Source organism: Bombyx mori, chromosome 13 (genome assembly GCF_030269925.1).
Source record: "Bombyx mori chromosome 13, ASM3026992v2".
Lineage (NCBI taxonomy): Eukaryota > Metazoa > Arthropoda > Insecta > Lepidoptera > Bombycidae > Bombyx > Bombyx mori.
This window is the reverse complement of record NC_085119.1, coordinates 10404754-10416121: the sequence shown is the minus strand read 5'-3', so window position 1 is coordinate 10416121 and position 11368 is coordinate 10404754. Positions and strand designations below refer to the sequence as shown.

Sequence of the window (11368 nt, the reverse complement as noted above, 5' to 3'; positions counted from 1 at the left end):
TTAATTCGTTTGTTCATCATTTGTTCTTGATTGTTCACTGTTAATAATTGTTTGTTCCCCATTTATTTATTTTAAAAAAAATATTAAAAATATATCTAAAAGTTAGCCCCTCGATTGCAATTTTTAATATTTTTTCGTCCTTAATTACTCGTAAATATTCATTTTCGATTGTTCTTATATAAAATACGTTTGTTCTCTTTCGAAATTACTCATTTTTTGTTTAATTAACTATTTGTATTAGTTGAATAAATGTATACAAAATATGTGTACTGCGCATGCCATAAGTGTATAATCTATGGCGCATGCGTCAACGCCGTCAACTATAATGCCTAAACTTTCTACGCGGTTTTAATCGTGAAAAAAAAAACAATTATAAATCCTGAAGGATCAATTAATTGGTATACAGTTTAATTAAAAAAAATAAAAAAAAAATAAATAAAATAATGTGCATTCGCGTAAAGTTAGACCAAATACATTTTTTCCATCCTCCTATATACCTATCGCTATGAAGGTATAAAAAAGATAGGTTAAGAGTTCACATAGGTAATATAAACAAATAAGTAAATATGTTCATTATTTATCTTTCAAGAGATAATGTTTAAAAAAAAAAAAAAAAAAGGTATACATTATAATAACATTTTGACACAGTCGAAATTATATTCCTAACATTAGTAAAATAACATTTTAATATTTTTTTTATAGGTTATGTATTGAAATTGTTGGAAAATTATTTCATGTTTTAGCTGGAAAACGACATGGAGAATTATATGCAATACAAGATAATGAGCTCCATCAAATGAATTCGAATGAAACCAAACTGTTTACCATCCAAATTCGATTGTCGGGCAGATAGAAAACGAAAATTCACTCATAGTGAACCTCGGCCTGCATTTGTGAAACGGCAAAGACTCACTATTATCAAGGAAATTGAAGAGACGACTAAAAATGAGATGTGTCGTATTATTATACCTTTGCCATCTTGTAGTCAAGGTAGGTGTAACTGTCAATAATTAGTTACACTCACAGATCTCCTAATCAAATAACAATATCAGAAAAAATGAGAATAGTTAGTTAGTTAGTGGAAGTAGCCAAAATGGGCAAGTGGATCTCAGTTCCTATTACATAAGGTACTAGGAAGTTTGTGAAAATGAAAATTTATCACAGTGTAATATCACTTACTTACTTTAACAGTGAAGGAAAACATTGTGATGAAACCTGCACACCTAAATGTTCTTAGGATTTTCTTAGGTGTGTAATCCACCAACCAGCACTAGGCCAGCGTGGTGGACTAAGGCCTAAAAACCCTCTCAATGGTAGTGAAGGCCAGTGTCCAGCAAGGGGATATATTATATGGGCTGATGATGATGACTAGGAAGTTAAATACTACTACTACTACTACGACAGTACACATATAATCCTATATATTTACAAACTATACGTTTGTTGGAAATTGCTAATATTATTTCATATTTCCAGATGTCCAGCCACTTGAAAATAGGTGTAGTAATGACAAAGCCATCCAAGTAGCTCCAGCACAGGAACACAAAGGCAAGGCAAGTGTGTATTGCCACATCACCCCTTAATATATCTGAAGCAAGTATAAGTAAACAATCAGAACCAGCAAAAAAAAAAACTGTTGTTCCTGAGGACAAATTTGACAGTGATGAGTCAAATGCACCAGCAACAGAAGGATCAACTGTTGACTAGGGGTTATAGAAGAAGAAGATTAATTCATATTAATATGTAATAATTATATATTAATATATTAATAATTAATAATAATATAATAATTATCGTGCAAAATTCGTGGTCAAAACATATGTGTATTTTATAAATAAATATTCATTCTCAGTATTAATGTTGTTTTAATCATCGATTGAAAAATTGGTTCTTAATGAATTTAGTTGGAGCTAAATGCTGCTTGGAGCTTAATACTTTCGAATAACATAAACACGTGACTTTAAGCATAAACATATTTTTTAGGTAAATACTTTATTTAGCTTTGCTGGATTTATCCAAGATTTCGACATACCAAAATTTCATACAGGAACGACAGATAGATAGCTATCTGATTGAATACCCTTGTAGAATTGAGCTTCGAAGAAAAGTTTATTCTTATTCTTTATTAGACTTTATTCTAGTTGCAGTGTCGGTTAGAGAAGCTGTGCAAGCTTCTCTAACCGACACTGCATGGAATAAATAGTCATTATAATTATAAAATATATTTCTGTTTACATACCATACAATTTTCATAGTTCAAATATGAATTTGGATTGATATGAATTTATTTCGATTATCAAAATAATTTGTATTAAACATTTATATTTCCCCAAAATTTCTATTTTTATAATAATGACTGACCACCCCATAAATCACAAAATTAAAAATATTAAAGATAACTTATTTTTAAATCATATATTAAAAATTATAAACAGATCGCGAATTAAAATATTATATTATGCCTATCATTCTTAAATAATAATAAATTAATGAATTTTCGCATCGCCGCGCCGTATATAATTAATATGAATAATAGGGTATTGCCCACTGTGCTAAAAAAACATAAATTATGTTTTTTTGATAGATCTACAAACAAGCAAGTGAGTAATGCTATGTTTCCATAAATAAAAAGGCAAAAAAAAATTAAAGAAAGATATTATGCACAAGTTCAAATGCATATATATTATGCTAAAAGTAAAACTTGCTACTTTTGTGTAGCATCCAGCAACTTTGAAAAAAATAATCAGGTCACTATAATTAGTAGATATTGATTTTGATTCCGAGTAAGTTGCACAGTTGTTAGATAATGTAGTTTCTTTTTGGAAGAATAACAATTTTCTAATCTTACACAAAAATGTAATGTTAAATATTTAAAAAAAATGTGTGCGTGTACTAGTGTACACACGTAAGAAGTGAAATTTCTTTATGGCCTTATTTTTCGAAAAATGATCTACATGCAACTTTCTAGAAATTGGTTAAATAAAGTTAAATTAGATAAAGTTTAAACAAAAGGATTTTATTATCATAGACATGAATACAAAAAAGATGGCGCGTAACGGAAAAATGTGACGCGTAACCGAAAAATGTGACGGTAAATTTTTTTCCAACGCCGATAAAGAAGTTTCACTTCAAAAAAACTTTATACCTATTTTCCTTTTAGGGAGTACAAAATATTGATGTGTACAAAGTGAATGTGATTTAATAAAAATAATATTTCAATTTAAATTATGTTTTATTAAAAATTATTCTTAACATACAGGTACAAAGGTTACATAACATTAATATTTATTCCTTTTCATATATATAAGCCCATATTTAGCACATTTGTGGAAAACAGAATCAAAATAATAATGAGTTGCTAGCCATAGAAGACCAGCATAAAAGTCTTATTAAAATCTGTTCAGTAGTTTTTGAATGAAGAGTGAAAATACTTACAAAACTTCCTATTTATAAGTAAGGATTACTTATTTAATTAAAGAGTTTTGTAGGTGGCAAACTATCTAAAAACTTTCTATTTTCCACCAAGTTGACATCAATTATCCTTCCTGCATATATATTTATTGTATTGTTTTTTTTATAGTCTAACAAGGGGTGATATTACATTTGCAATTTCTGGGAGTTTGTTGAAAAATATATTGCTTGCTTGACTTACAGATAAATCGAAATCATCAGCCAATTGAGAGAATGTTCTATTTAATGTTATTCTCATCAGACATAATATAATATTTTGTTCAGAAACATTTGTATGTTTCTCAATCAAGCCTGTTATGAAACATAATTCTTGCGGAAGACCAATATATAAACGTTGTTTATTTTTCACTTTAGATAAAGTTGTTAACACATTCATTTTTTTAACTTTTTAGTCTTCTTGAGAGCTATAGTCTGAAGTGCACAAGTCTTTGATGGAGTGGAGATATAGAGAGATAACTCATAATCAACAGTTGATCCTTCTGTTGCTGGTGCATTTGACTCATCACTGTCAAATTTGTCCTCAGGAACAACAGTTTTTTTTTTTGCTGGTTCTGATTGTTTACTTATACTTGCTTCAGATATATTAAGGGGTGATGTGGCAATACACACTTGCCTTGCCTTTGTGTTCCTGTGCTGGAGCTACTTGGATGGCTTTGTCATTACTACACCTATTTTCAAGTGGCTGGACATCTGGAAATATGAAATAATATTAGCAATTTCCAACAAACGTATAGTTTGTAAATATATAGGATTATATGTGTACTGTCGTAGTAGTAGTAGTAGTATTTAACTTCCTAGTCATCATCATCAGCCCATATAATATATCCCCTTGCTGGACACTGGCCTTCACTACCATTGAGAGGGTTTTTAGGCCTTAGTCCACCACGCTGGCCTAGTGCTGGTTGGTGGATTACACACCTAAGAAAATCCTAAGAACATTTAGGTGTGCAGGTTTCATCACAATGTTTTCCTTCACTGTTAAAGTAAGTAAGTGATATTACACTGTGATAAATTTTCATTTTCACAAACTTCCTAGTACCTTATGTAATAGGAACTGAGATCCACTTGCCCATTTTGGCTACTTCCACTAACTAACTAACTATTCTCATTTTTTCTGATATTGTTATTTGATTAGGAGATCTGTGAGTGTAACTAATTATTGACAGTTACACCTACCTTGACTACAAGATGGCAAAGGTATAATAATACGACACATCTCATTTTTAGTCGTCTCTTCAATTTCCTTGATAATAGTGAGTCTTTGCCGTTTCACAAATGCAGGCCGAGGTTCACTATGAGTGAATTTTCGTTTTCTATCTGCCCGACAATCGAATTTGGATGGTAAACAGTTTGGTTTCATTCGAATTCATTTGATGGAGCTCATTATCTTGTATTGCATATAATTCTCCATGTCGTTTTCCAGCTAAAACATGAAATAATTTTCCAACAATTTCAATACATAACCTATAAAAAAAATATTAAAATGTTATTTTACTAATGTTAGGAATATAATTTCGACTGTGTCAAAATGTTATTATAATGTATACCTTTTTTTTTTTTTTTTTTAAACATTATCTCTTGAAAGATAAATAATGAACATATTTACTTATTTGTTTATATTACCTATGTGAACTCTTAACCTATCTTTTTTATACCTTCATAGCGATAGGTATATAGGAGGATGGAAAAAATGTATTTGGTCTAACTTTACGCGAATGCACATTATTTTATTTATTTATTTTTTATTTTTTTTAATTAAACTGTATACCAATTAATTGATCCTTCAGGATTTATAATTGTTTTTTTTTTCACGATTAAAACCGCGTAGAAAGTTTAGGCATTATAGTTGACGGCGTTGACGCATGCGCCATAGATTATACACTTATGGCATGCGCAGTACACATATTTTGTATACATTTATTCAACTAATACAAATAGTTAATTAAACAAAAAATGAGTAATTTCGAAAGAGAACAAACGTATTTTATATAAGAACAATCGAAAATGAATATTTACGAGTAATTAAGGACGAAAAAATATTAAAAATTGCAATCGAGGGGCTAACTTTTAGATATATTTTTAATATTTTTTTTAAAATAAATAAATGGGGAACAAACAATTATTAACAGTGAACAATCAAGAACAAATGATGAACAAACGAATTAATAGAAAATAAGTAGAAAACAGGAAAAAAAAATTTTTTTGAGGGGCTAACTTCATTCACCTATACATGACACATATAGGTCATGCTATATTAAGTGTATAATCTATGGTCATGCTTGCATTTCGAGTTTGTCAGACTTTTTGGCGGGAACGCGAGGAGTGAAGTTGTGTGATTTGTTTTATTTTGTCTATTTAGTGTTTCTTCAGGTTTAAATGTGTAATAATGGTGGTTTATTAACTGTTTAATATCTGTGAAAGTGCACAAATGTGGGAAAATGAAACAAAGCTGCTGGACGTAACTTCTCGGGTTCCTCCAAAAAGTCCACTGAAAAAATCTCAGTAAATGACCACCATTTTACTGCGATTATATTTCATCCCATATCATCTCATTTCATTAAATTCATCCCAGTTGATTAATGTCTCAAATTAATCATCTTCATTTCATTTCACTCCATATTATCATTTTTCACAAAATTAAGAATATAAAGTAAAATGAGACATGACTTAAAGGTCTTAGTTACCAGGTCATAAAATCTCTTAAAAAAAAAATCGAGTTTGTCACTTAGATAGTACGTGAATATTTTAAATCTTTTTTGTGATGGTTTAAGCCATTCGTCGGAGTGTATTATTAAGTAATTAATAAATATGTTGTGGATTTTAAAATAAACGATAATTAAAGTAAAACAATGGTCATTTTTTATTTATGGAGATAATGACAAAGTCGAGGTGACAAGTAAAAGAATAAAACAGAGTTGTGTATAAAAACTATAAAGAAGGTTTGATTCAACAATCTCCTCCTCACAGCTGTGCGCCTACTTTCAATGTAACCCGAGGAGGCTTCTTAATTCGGTATAACGAGGTCCTGGCAAACCTTTGGGAGGCTTAAACAACGAAGAGAAGATCTTCCACCGAGCGGGTGATATTGCTCGGTAGACCGACGGTCTTTTTTTTTTCTTTTCTTTTTTTTTCTTTTTTCCCTACCTAAGCTGAGAGCCTTGAGAGGCTATATCAGCGTAACCCTAACTTTTGTAGGTGAGCTCACGGGCCTCAAACCTGATGACGTTGCTAACACGAACCCTAACAAGAGCCGTGCTTCGCAGAATCTACCACCGGATCGGAAACGCGACCCACTGAGAAGATCCGGCGAGAAACTCAGTGGGCTGTGTCTGGGAGTTAATTTACTCGTCGAGCCCTTCGTCGCAAGCGACGGGTTCGACGAGGACGGTGACCGGTGTACCGACGGTCCGAATGTTGTTCGGAACTTGTATATATGCGAGCTTATCTTGAAAATGTCGTAAGCGAGATTCAGGCATCTGTCAAATATCTTGTGTTCTGTGATGGCTACCGCCACACCACTCCCCTCCGAGACTGGAGGTCGTGTCATTTAGTAAGCGTTGTCCGTGCTGAGATTAGCTTGCAAGGGCCAGTGCTGAAACTGAGCTTGAATGCTGCGTGAGCGTCGCCAGTGCTGCTCGAAGTCTGCGGTGAGTCGAGACTGAGCTTGAAGCTGCACGTGTATCGTGTGTAGTCCATGTGTGCCGAGCTGCTACGCCGGAGATGCGTGACCCCAAGCGTTGACGATCCGGTTGTGGGCTGCGATGAACTGCAGTGGCGTGAAGTTAGAGGTAGTGAAGTTCATTTGTTATTTGATTTACTGGTTCTTGAAAATCATCGGAAACATCAGATTGCGAATCAAGGTCGTAACCTTTTAAATCATTTGGTACTATTCTTTGTCTTGGAGATCTAGTGTTACCTTGTGAACTCCTCCTATCGTGGTCTATATCTCTATCCTCTCCCCTTTCAACTTCGTCTCCATTACTCTGAGAAGTAGTTGCAGGATTTTCTTCAAGTTGGGTAAGTATGGTTGGAGGTGGTACCTTTTTATTTTTATTTGACGTAGATGGTTTCATTTCGATATCTACTTGTTTATTAGATTTTCGATTATTTTTTTGAGTATTTTTAATAACTTTCTTTTCTTTTTCAGGTTGCAGTGGTTCCCTTTCACAGAAAATATCATCATAGCTTTGATCTTCATTATCGTAATACAGTTTGTCAATAATTTTTACGTTTCTGCTAGTAACAACAGTGTTCTTTTCAGGAAAATAAACTCTGAAACCTTTGGCATTCTGCGTTACAACGTAAATGCGCCACCCACCTTGAGATATAAGTTCTAAGGTCTCAGTATAGTCACAACGGCTGCCCTACCCTTCAAACCGAAACGCATTACTGCTTCACGGCAGAAATAGGCGGGGCGGTGGTACCTACCCGTGCGGACTCACAAGAGGTCCTACCACCAGTAATTACGCAAATTATAATTTTGCGGGTTTGATTTTTATTGCACGATGTTATTCCTTCACCGTGGAAGTCAATCGTGAACATTTGTTGAGTAAGTATTTCATTAGAAAAATTGGTACCAGCCAGCGAGATTCGAACACCAGTGCATCGCTCGATACGAATGCACCGGACGTCTTATCCTTTAGGTCACGACGACTTACTAAATGACATCAAGTCGAGGTAACAAGTAAAAGAATAAAACAAAGTTGTATATAAAAACTATAGAGAAGGTTTGATTCAACATAATAAGTAATTCAGTGTATTATCTATGGCCATAGATAATACTTAATATTTGTAATGGTAAGTTATATTTTTATAATGGTATGTAGCGCACCGTGCGGCCTCAACTTCTTCGGTCGCCTCGAACCGGATTACCAAAAGAGGCCGCCTCCTACAGAACATCTGTTACCCGTGACAACGTATAACTTTTTAGTTTAGTTAATATTAACAATAATAATATATTATGTCTAGTAATCCGCACGAGTCGTGAGCTCTGACCTTGACATGTGCAGAAGTCAATTTTTGGGTTTGTTTGGGGGAACGAGGCAAGAACGGGGATTGGGCTGACCATATCAATTACGTAATTGGATCTTCCCGCATCGCCTCAAATGCCGTCAGTTGTGATTGCTTCCCTATGTTGTACACGCGCATTACTCCAGCAACCTGCACTTTCGTCTGATTTTATGAACTTAAATAATAAGTATTAACTATTAATATTATAAACTATGTTTATTATTCACAGATTTTTTATCAACTTTATTTAATTCTTCCAAGCACCACCTTTTGGTAAAGTCTGTTTTTTTGTTTGTCTTGGACATTGATCAATACTAGGCTGCACTAAAAGTATCGAGAATGGAATATTTCCACTGTTCCTGTCATATTAAAACCTTTTTAATTGAAAACTCCTTGGTTTTAAAAATCGAATACCATTTATTTATTTAAAAAAAAATTCTCGGTCTTGTCACGAGGTTTTGTCAAACTTGTTTAGTCGTTGAGAAAATGGAATTGACTCGAGAAAATTCAAGAGCGATGATTTATTATGACTTTCGAAGTGGTTTAACACAAAAACAGTGTGTTGACCGGATGATTTCTGCATTTCGTGATGAAGCCCCATCCAAAACCACAATTTATCGCTGGTTTGCTGAGTTTCAACGTGGACGTGTCAAGCTCAGTGATGATTCCCGTCAAGGTCGTCTAAAAACTGCAGTCACCGAAGAAAACGTTGATGCTGTGCGTAAGCTGATTGAGGAAGATCGACATGTGACATACCGCGAAATTCAGGCAACTTTAGACATTGGCATGAGTCAAATACAAATAATCTTGCATGAACAATTAGGTGTAAAAAAGTTGTTTTCCCGATGGATACCGCATTCGCTCTGTGAAGAGCAAAAAGCGGCTCGCGTTACTTGGTGCGTCAGAACTCTCGAAAGATTCCACGCAGGATCCTCAAATGCTGTATACAACATTGTATCAGGTGACGAATCCTGGATATACGCGAACGAACCCGAAATAAAAAACCAGTCACGAGTTTGGGTATTCGAAAATGAGTTAAAGCCAACAAAAATTGTTCGTTCACGGAGTGTTGCAAAAAAAATGGTGGCCACGTTTGTCTCCAAAACCGGCCATGTTACGACTATTCCTCTTGAGGGACAAAGAACGGTTAATGCAGAATGGTATGCTAGCATTTGTTTGCCACAGGTCGTTTCTTAACTCCATAAAGAGAACTGCAACCGCCGCATCATCCTCCATCACGACAATGCGAGTTCTCACACCGCGCACAGAACAAAAGAGTTTTTAGAGCAAGAAAACATAGAATTATTAGACCATCCGCCGTACAGCCCCGACCTAAGCCCTAATGATTTCTATACTTTCCCTAAAACAAAGAATAAATTGCGTGGACAGAGATTTTCATCACCTGAAGAAGCTGTGGACGCCTACAAAACGGCCATTTTGGAGACCCCAACTTCCGAATGGAATGGTTGCTTCAATGATTGGTTCCATCGTATGGAAAAATGTGTCAAACTTCGCGGAGAATACTTCGAAAAGCAATAAATACATTTTTAAATAGTAATGTTGTGTCACTTCGTTAATTCCCGAAATTTTCAGTGCCGCCCTCGTACTCGTATAAAAAGATAACATATTAAGGAATTGTTTATTTGTCCTATAGTTCTTGTTCTCTTATAAGCTTATCAATTAGAAATAAGTTTAGGTATATTATTAATATGGTTTCCCTGGCACCAGAGAAATCAATTAAAATCGTCTAAAATCTAAAGCTTAATCATAATATAAATAAATGTATTTCTACAGGAAGAGCAAATTAGCGATAAAAATCGACGACACACCTACCTGTTCTACAGAAAAAACCGGAATGAATTGATAACCTTTTGGAAGTTGGTTAATAATAGCGTTATTTCTGACTATAATATGAGCGAAACCTCGGGCAAAAGTATTATAAAATTACTACTACATTTTAAAATCCCAAATTTAACGAATTTAATTTAATTATAAAAAAAATATATTAAATAAATGAGTGGTTCATACAACTTTACCTACCAGTATACCAGTGGCGTAACGTGGGTGTCAGCCGCCCGGGGCGGAAGGTTATTTTGCCGCCCTTTTTTTGTAGTAAAAATTTAAAACCAATATATCGAATTTCATTAGATTCACACATCTTGACAGTACGAAAAATAAATAAAAATCACACATTTTCCCAATTTGAATTTGAAATTATCTTTTGTAAAATTTAAACTTTTAACGTACCAAAACCAGCCAGATACAAATAGTATAGCCGAAGACATTTTATTACAAGTTACGTACTATAATGCGAAAAGACTATTTCCCCAACTTATTAAATGGTTTAAATATTTTTATTATTTATTGTGAAAATTTGACGCCCCCTAAAAAGTGCCGCCCCCCCCCCACCCCCACCACGCTACGCCACTGCAGTGTACGATGCGCAGACGGCCCCTCGAGAGCTCACCACTCGGGTCGATTACTATATAACTTATGATTTATTGATAGTACCGATAGCATACAAGTAATAGAAGTGGAGATAAAGAAAACAAAAAGTTTAGGCCACATAATATACCTATGACTTTTTAAGAGATCTAATTTCTTAATTGTTTAAACTTTGATTTTTGTAATAAAAAGTCGATATCCATTACCGATTTGAAACATAGCTATTTAAATTAAGTATGTTATTGCTTAGTTTGCATGACGGTTAATTTTCTATAACTAAGTAAATTGTAAAATATATTATTAATTCCTCAATTCTGTAGGCATTCGCGCCATGCTACTTAAGCAGGATACATTTAGGTCCGGCAGGAAAGTTGGCTAACGACTTCCCGATTGACCACGAAAGAGGTTTCAAAAACTCAAGGGCATCGGAACTGGATCGAAA

General features: G+C 33.9%; 2 long non-coding RNA genes across 8 annotated transcripts; one reads left to right on the top strand and one right to left on the bottom strand.

Moving 5' to 3' along the window:
- Nucleotides 1-383: 383 nt before the first annotated feature.
- Nucleotides 384-2002, top strand: LOC134199989 (uncharacterized). Of its 4 annotated transcripts, none has more exons than XR_009974715.1 (3): nucleotides 384-398; nucleotides 703-990; nucleotides 1477-2002. It is a non-coding gene; the product is annotated as an uncharacterized LOC134199989 (long non-coding RNA). The 4 variants fall into 4 exon arrangements; XR_009974716.1 differs by lacking the exon at nucleotides 384-398 and adding an exon at nucleotides 525-543; XR_009974714.1 differs by lacking the exon at nucleotides 384-398 and adding an exon at nucleotides 582-596.
- A 1211-nt stretch (nucleotides 2003-3213) lies between these two features.
- On the bottom strand, nucleotides 3214-5255 carry LOC134199988 (uncharacterized). Of its 4 annotated transcripts, none has more exons than XR_009974712.1 (3): nucleotides 5240-5255; nucleotides 4648-4935; nucleotides 3214-4161 (listed from the first exon to the last, which is right to left on the bottom strand). It is a non-coding gene; the product is annotated as an uncharacterized LOC134199988 (long non-coding RNA). The 4 variants fall into 4 exon arrangements; XR_009974711.1 differs by lacking the exon at nucleotides 5240-5255 and adding an exon at nucleotides 5095-5113; XR_009974710.1 differs by lacking the exon at nucleotides 5240-5255 and adding an exon at nucleotides 5042-5058.
- Between the last annotated feature and the right edge of the window lie 6113 nt (nucleotides 5256-11368).